Source organism: Neomonachus schauinslandi, chromosome X (assembly GCF_002201575.2).
Source record: "Neomonachus schauinslandi chromosome X, ASM220157v2, whole genome shotgun sequence".
Lineage (NCBI taxonomy): Eukaryota > Metazoa > Chordata > Mammalia > Carnivora > Phocidae > Neomonachus > Neomonachus schauinslandi.
Window position 1 is genome coordinate 79,986,141 of NC_058419.1, and position 7,643 is coordinate 79,993,783.

Consider the following 7,643-nt stretch of genomic DNA (forward strand, 5'->3'; position numbering starts at 1 on the left):
GCTGATAATAAAACCTAAGCTTTTGAGTTCCTAAGGAAATCCTTCAGTCACACCTCCTGAATTAGGGGAGAGTGCTTGCAAATCCATTTCAAGTCTTAATTTCTCTAATGAGATCACAATGGCAAAACTCTAATCGCCTAAACTTATGTGTTCTGAATTCCTTTCAGGGCTCACAAAACTTAGCTGATTTTTGCTATAACATACACCTGCAGATATCATTGCATACAAACTGCCACAGGGCTGAACAAGTTTTCCCAGCCAAAGAATGTTATCATCTGCTTGGAGGATGGTAATCATCAGGGGACACAATTACCAATCTTAATATCTTTTTGCCCCATGACATACAAAGAAGCATGTCCACTCTAGGACAAATATTAAAATAATACAATGGTGCTCTGGTTCCCATGCAGCAAGAGTGAAGAAGCTCTTCACATGCACCCCAATAAGGGCACCAGAAAACAAGGAGAGGCACTTGGAACATTTAAGCCAGGGCACCAGCACCAACACACAAGCTCTTTCCTTTGTTTCCTTCATGGGGGAGAAGGCTCACCCTACCTGGACACTCTGACTGCTGGTCCTAGCAGCACTCCAGCTAGCACTCTGAGTCAGTATCCTCAATCTCACTCTTTGTTGACTTGCTCCATATGAGCAAATTAAGAGAGTATCTTTTGGCAATTTCTAACTTTGACAAGACTCTGTAATATTGATCAGTCCTCCAACACTCTTGCCCCTGGCCTAGATTCTGTCTTCTCCAGAATGAGGCCAGCCATGTACAATTTCCTCCAAGCCCTATTTATTGACAGGTACCTCTGGTAACCCCTGCATTCCCTTTGGTTGTGAAGATGTACTTTTCTATAGTTCCTTGATTCTCATCTGGGTCCAGTGGCATCAGAATGATATTATCAACCTACACCTGCCAGTACCTCCTCTTTCTCTGAGTCCTCACATTCCCTCAATGTCAGACATAAATGACATTTAAGATGGAATCTGAGAACCTTGGGGAGCAATGGTTGTTAAAATGTAACAGTAACAGCTCCATAGACATAAGATGATAAAATGTTCTTGTGAAGACTCACATCTGGCTGAGTTGGGAAAACATGTTCTGGTGTCCACAGGACAAAAGATACAAAGGAGGAATTGGGAATACACTGTTATAGGGTCCTTTCACTACACATGAAGAGGGATAATATTATTTGAAGGTAGATTCCAATTAATTAAAGCCATGTATCATAAATCCAAGGGCAACAACTAAGAAAATAAATTTTAAAAAGGTAAAAATGGTCAGTCAATAGTGGTGACAAAATGAAAACACAGAAAGTACTTAATTAATTCAGAGAAAAGTACACGGGTCTACCTCTCCCATAGACAGGACAACCAGATAAGAGAAACAAGAGGTAAAGGTGGGAGATTGGTAGAACCACTCAAGACATTTCCTTCCAATCCCCATGACAGTGGGCTCTGCTGAGCTGTAGGTCTTATTACCTAAGGGATGAAGGTTTCCACCAGAAGATGTAGTAATGGGTCCACAGAACTGGAAGCTGAGCTTGTGCCACCTGGCCATTTTGGATTCCTCTAGACACTTAGGGGAGCAGGCACCAAAGGGGTTCATGTTGGCAGTGGGTGTGGCTCATCTGATTATCCAAGGAAATAGAACTGCTGCTACATAGATTGGCGTTCCTCCTCCTAGTCAGTCTTTTTCTTTCTGAACATTAAAAGAACAACAACAAAAAATAGTTTTCATTGTGCATTCAGAAGAGAACAAAAAATACTGAAGTGTACAAAGAGAAAAATCAATGTAACAACCACCTAAGTGAAGAAATGAAGAGGAAAATCAGGCAGGTAGAGAAAGAAAGTTTGTTACTGCAATTATAGAAGCAATACACAGCTCTTATAAAAAAAATGAGGGATGATCCTAAAAACACACTGAAGAAGGAAAAATGAAATATTCTAATCACTTATAGTGATAAAGTTATGATAAAAAAATGGTGCACTTTCTCTTAAATCAAGGGTAATTCTTTCTATAGTTGATTTCATGACATACATAAAAGTATTGCAAACTCAAGTGTTGAACAAACAAGTTATCTTTGGATTTGGGGGAAAATCATGTCAGGGTTATTTTACCTCTCAAATTCTCTGATGAGATCACAGGATAAAATCCCAGTCCATATTAACTACATCAGAAAGCAGGTGGACCCAGAAGAAAATGTATTTTCACATTTGAAGAAGGTTATTTTACATGATTTGGTAAAATTAGAGGATTCTAGAGAGAAAACATGGAGAGATTAAATCAGTTAAATGTCATGAAAACTAAAATATGCATCTGAACCCCTGATACAGTCTTCTAGTCACACAGAGATGTTGATCCTCTGTACAATAACTATATGTGGGGCATCTGAGTATGGGGAATGGCATTGAAAAACAAGTCAGTGGCACCAGCACAAACACACAGGTGCTCATATAGGTCTCCTGTAGGTAAATCCCATAGTCTTCCATAGGAGACTTCTTCCTATTGCCAACCAGTAAGGGAGGAGGTTTATACTGCCACGCTGCTTCAATAGCTGCTCCAATTATGGCACCCCCTGGTGAACCAAATGTGTTCCCAGGTCTCCTTCCTCCTCTCTTATTTGGACTCTATACCTTTAGAAACTCCTTTGAGATATTGCGATGAGCTGCCCTAGCATTTAAATTTAATCAACTCATCTCTGGCAGGACAAAAATCAATAGACAAACCTGCATTTTAAAATTATGTTCCTTTGAGGGGCGCCTGGGTGGCTCAGTTGGTTAAGCGACTGCCTTCAGCTCAGGTCATGATCCTGGAGTCCCGGGATCGAGTCCCGCATCGGGCTCCCTGCTCAGCGGGGAGTCTGCTTCTCCCTCTCACCCTCCTCCCTCTCGTGCTCTCTGTCTCTCATTCTCTCTCAAATAAATAAATAAAATCTTAAAAAAAATTATGTTCCTTTGAAATGCACCCTGGACTCTAAAATGCACATCTATTTGGTATTCATGATTGAGGCAACACATCAGAAATTTCTTCAAGAGAGTGTGATACTCCCTTGTTAAGGAGTGAAACTTACTTACATGTAGGTTACTTCAATTGAATGTTTAACCCAAAACAGTGCAAGGTGTGGCTACCTCTCCCATGCATCTTCTTGCTTCAGATTCTTGAAATTAGATCTCATCATTGACTTCCTTTCAATAATTCAACTCTACTACACACATGCATTCTATCAGACCTAGCATTCTTTGTGGAAGCAGTCAATAAAATGGGAGAAAAGCACATAGAAATTACAAAGGGATTCACAGGACATGGATATTTTGTGTATTTTTGACATTAAGATATGGGGTAAAAACAAAGTCTCAAGGAAGGAAGGCAACAACTGGCATCATTTGAACCATATCATGGGGATTTAAGAATCTTTGTTACTCAGTCATCCTTTCTATAGACTAGCACCCTCCACCATGCCCCAAAGGGATGCTAAAATTATAAGCAGGAAAGACTAGGACCTTCCTGGGATTAGATCAATTCTCATGCTGATAGGGTTTTCAGTCATAACTCTGTTCTTATTATTTCTCTATTGCTTACTCTTTGGTTCCCAAAAGGAATCTCTGTCCAAGATGTGGCAACTCCAGCATTTGTGCCTGAATCCATTCAGATCTCTGTCACGTGAGGATGAGAGTCTCAGTTTTCTTTCAACCACTATTTTAAGAGCTTCTGAAACATTCTTTTGCTTTCCTACTGCATCTCCAGTTGGAGCTTCTCCCCCCGCTCTTGCTATTGAAGTACTCCTTCTGGCAGAAGTCCAGGCCAGTTGGTACCCAGGCTAAGTGTCAAGCCACTGAGACCCTGTACCAACACTTCCCAGAAGGAAGGAGGTAGGGCCATTTTCCTCTCTGCAGGCATCCCAGAGACATTTGGCCTATGGCTCTGGCAATATCAACATTGACATTCACATCTGAAATCTACTCTAATCTCTATCACCTGAGGAAGAGATTCTGGTTTTCCTTTGGACCTGATAAGGTGCCACGTGATCTAGATGTCTTCATCTCATATGCCCCGGAAATGTTGCCTTCCTCTGAGAGGACTCTGATCCTTCCCAACACCTCTCTTGTAGGGTTTTCTCATCCCTGTACCACTGCTGGAGCCACCCTTCTGGTAGAGAGGCAGGGTATTTGGTGCCAGGACAGGGGTTCAGGTCACTGAAGCTCATCATTAGCAATTCTGAGAAGGAAGGATGACAGGCTGCTGTGATTTCCTGGGAAGCCTTTTTTTTTTTTTTAAGATTTTATTTATTTTTCAACAGAGAGAGAGAGACAGTGAGAGAGGGAACACAAGCAGGGGGAGTGGAAGAGAGAGAACCAGGCTTCCTGCTGAGCAGGGAGCCCGACATGGGGCCCGATCCCAGGACTCTGGGATCATGACCTGGGCCGAAGGCAGATACTTAACGACTGAGCCACCCAGGTGCCCCTCCTGGGAAGTCTCTTTAGAAATCACCGGGAAAGATCCAGAAGTCAACATTGAGCTTCCAGTTAAGGAATGAATAAGTCACAGGGATGAAAGGTACAGCATAGGAAATATTGTAAGTGGTACTGTAATAGCACTGTATGGTGACAGATGGTAGCCCCCCTTGCAAGCACAGCATAATGTATAGATTGTCAAATCACTATGTCATACACAAGAGACTAATGTCACATTGTGTCTTAACTATACTTCAATTAGAATAAATAAGTAAGTAAATAAATAATAAATAAATAAATAAATAAATTCTTAATTAAAAAAAAGAAAGAAAAGAATCAACGTTGAATTACATTTCTGGAGTGGATCCATATAGGTCTTGTCCATGCTCACAGCTCCACCTGGCCCTTGGGTCCATACAGGAAGGTGAAGATGAAGGTTGTCAAAGAGCTGGAAGGTAGCAAGGGATGTGTATGGCCAGAAGAACCCAGAGTGCAACAAGTGGTGATAAAAGAAGAAAGAAAACCCATTATTATTCCTCTGACTTAACTATTTTGTGCTTTCATTTCATATGTGCAAAATGGGAAAAATAACAGGACCTACCTCCTAGGTTCGGAGGATTGCATGAAATAATACATCTCAAGAGCTTAGAATAGTGCATGGCACATCATAAGCATTTCAGAAACAGTAACTTATGTTCTGTTTTTTGCATGTCAGTTCATGCAAATGGTATCTCATAGTGAATGACATTAATTCCTGGCTTACATTTCCACATTCATTCTCTAAATATAACTGTAAGTATAATTAGTAGCTAATAATATCTATTCTTCTATAAGCATTTATGTAATTTCATAGGGCAGCATTTTATTAAATTCCAATAATTTGCATCCTGGAGCCTCCATTCTTTTGATTTTTCACCCTCATAATCATTGGCTTGACTTGTTGTCCAAAAAGCTGCTCAGCTGCCTGTAGAAATCCTTCCATGACTTGCAGTGAGAACACAAATGGACTGACTTTTCTCTAATTGAAATGTAAAATGTGGTTTTTAAAATCTTGGCACACAGTTCTCCAGTAAGGAGCTTTCCATGACCATGAGGGGTTTTCTCTCCTTTCTTTCTGAGCACCCTATATACATTCCAAGAAGTGCCCAACAGTGTTAAACAACCTACAACACTGTTGCTAATCTTTCCCTTGATCTATCCATTAATCCTCTGAAATGACCATCGTTGAACCTCATATTTTGCATGTTGTATTTCCAGGATCTTTGTCCTTTTACTTTAGTTTGCACACCACTTCCCCCATCCAAGCTGAGTAGTGAGAACATGCTGTTTTGCACAAAAGAATCTCTCCACCTGAGCAGAATATGTTAAGCATTGAGAATGCAATAAAAGCTGTATTGAAACCTACATGAAGATTATATGAGCCAAAGAGTACAAGAGCTAGGTGTCTTTTGTGGCAATGGGCATATAACTAATTCGGTTTGCAGGTGGTCATATGGATGTGGTGGAGTTCAACTTAAGACTTGGTCTAAAACTGTGTCAGATCCTTACCACACTGCTCCCTCTTGATCTTTATGTCAGTCTAGCAGCCATACTCAGGTCAGATGGCCAAACTCCTATACTCCACTCCCTTAAATTCACCCTGGTGTGTACCTGGTCATATTCTGCCAGATATCCCTGGAGTAGAGGATAGAAGCAGAAGGCATTGCTGTCTGTGTGCTTGTGGGAGTGGACATTCTATTGAGACACAGAAAACTAACAGACATAAATGAGTGCGGGACCACATAGAAGTGTGGAGTGATTTGCCAGTTGTGATGCTTCCAGCCTCTAGCACTTTAATTTTAAAACCACATCAGGAGGAGGAGGAGGCAAGATGGTGGAAGAGTAGAGGACCCCGTTTAAACTGGTCCCCTGAATTTAGCTGGATATCTATCAAACAATTTTGAACACCCACGAAATCAACCTGAGATATAAGAATATATAACTGGACCTCTACAAGCAGAAAAGCAGCTGTGTTTGACAGGGTAGGAAGGGTGGGGTCATAAATCTGCTGGGAGATATCAGAAGATAAACAGGGGGAGGGAGCTGCCATAAGCTGGTGCCTGGAAAGTGATAGAACACCAGAGCACAAAATAAGTGCCCTTGGAAATCTGCTCTAGTAAGAGACACCCCTCCCTGTGGGGGGCTTTGGAAATGAAAAGACAGAATTCTAGGTAGGGCATTGTGCTCTCAGGATACAGGGGACCACAGAGCAAAAGGAGATTCCTGAAACATGGAGGTCCAGAGCTTTGGAGCCAGGAAGCAGGTTGTGATCAGCGAGCTCAGGAAGGGCCTCCCAACCAGGATTGCCAGAAACTGCTAACCTGGCTGATGGATATCCGCTTTTTCCTTGAACAGCCTGAAAAAATCTGGGAACAGCACCTGGGACAGAGCAAAAACTCACAGAGTGGTAGCGGCTGGGAAGAGGCCTTAGGGTGGAACCAGACCCCATTCCTGAGCCTTGGGAGCACTCATAAGCCCACAGCTGCTGGAGGTTTTAAAAGGACAAAGGGCAGAGATTTTGCTGGGCTCCTGAAAACACTTCTGAGAGTAGCTGTGGGAGCACACTGCTGGAGGCTGTGGTTTTCAGCAACATAAGCAGAAGAGGAGACTATTTGTCCTGCAGAGTTTATTAAAAAGGGCAGACTATGAATTTTCTGCTCTGGGCCAGAGATTTGGCTGTGGCTATTTTTGCTCTGATTCCTTAAGAGGCTCAGAAAGGCCCCAGGGTACAAAAGACACCCAGAAGTCCCATTTCCACTGAGCCCATCCCCCAGACAGGGATGGGGCAACTCCTCACAGGCAGGATTACCTGAGAAACAGAGCAGCAGTCCCCTCCCCCAGAAGACAGGCTGGAAGAACAGGTGGATGACAATCCTTTGGATCCTGTAAGACTGTAAAATCCCAACACGAGGAGAAAATTGTATGTTGAGCTCCAGTTGTGGCTTCATGACTTGTTTACTTTTCAGATAAAATTTTCCTTTCCTTTTCTTTCTTTCTTTTTCTTTCTTTCTTTCTTTCTTTCTTCCTTCCTTTCTTTCTTTCTTTCTTTCTTTCTTTCTTTCTTTCTTTCTTTCTTCCTTCCTTCCTTCCTTTCTTTCTTTCTTCTTTCTTTCTTTCTTTCTTTCTTTCTTTCTTTCTTTCTTTCTTTC

The 7,643-nt window shown here is 41.9% G+C and overlaps 1 pseudogene; it reads right to left on the reverse strand.

The window, feature by feature from the left end:
- Nucleotides 1–3,679: 3,679 nt before the first annotated feature.
- Nucleotides 3,680–5,437, reverse strand: LOC110591827 (annotated as a pseudogene).
- Between the last annotated feature and the right edge of the window lie 2,206 nt (nucleotides 5,438–7,643).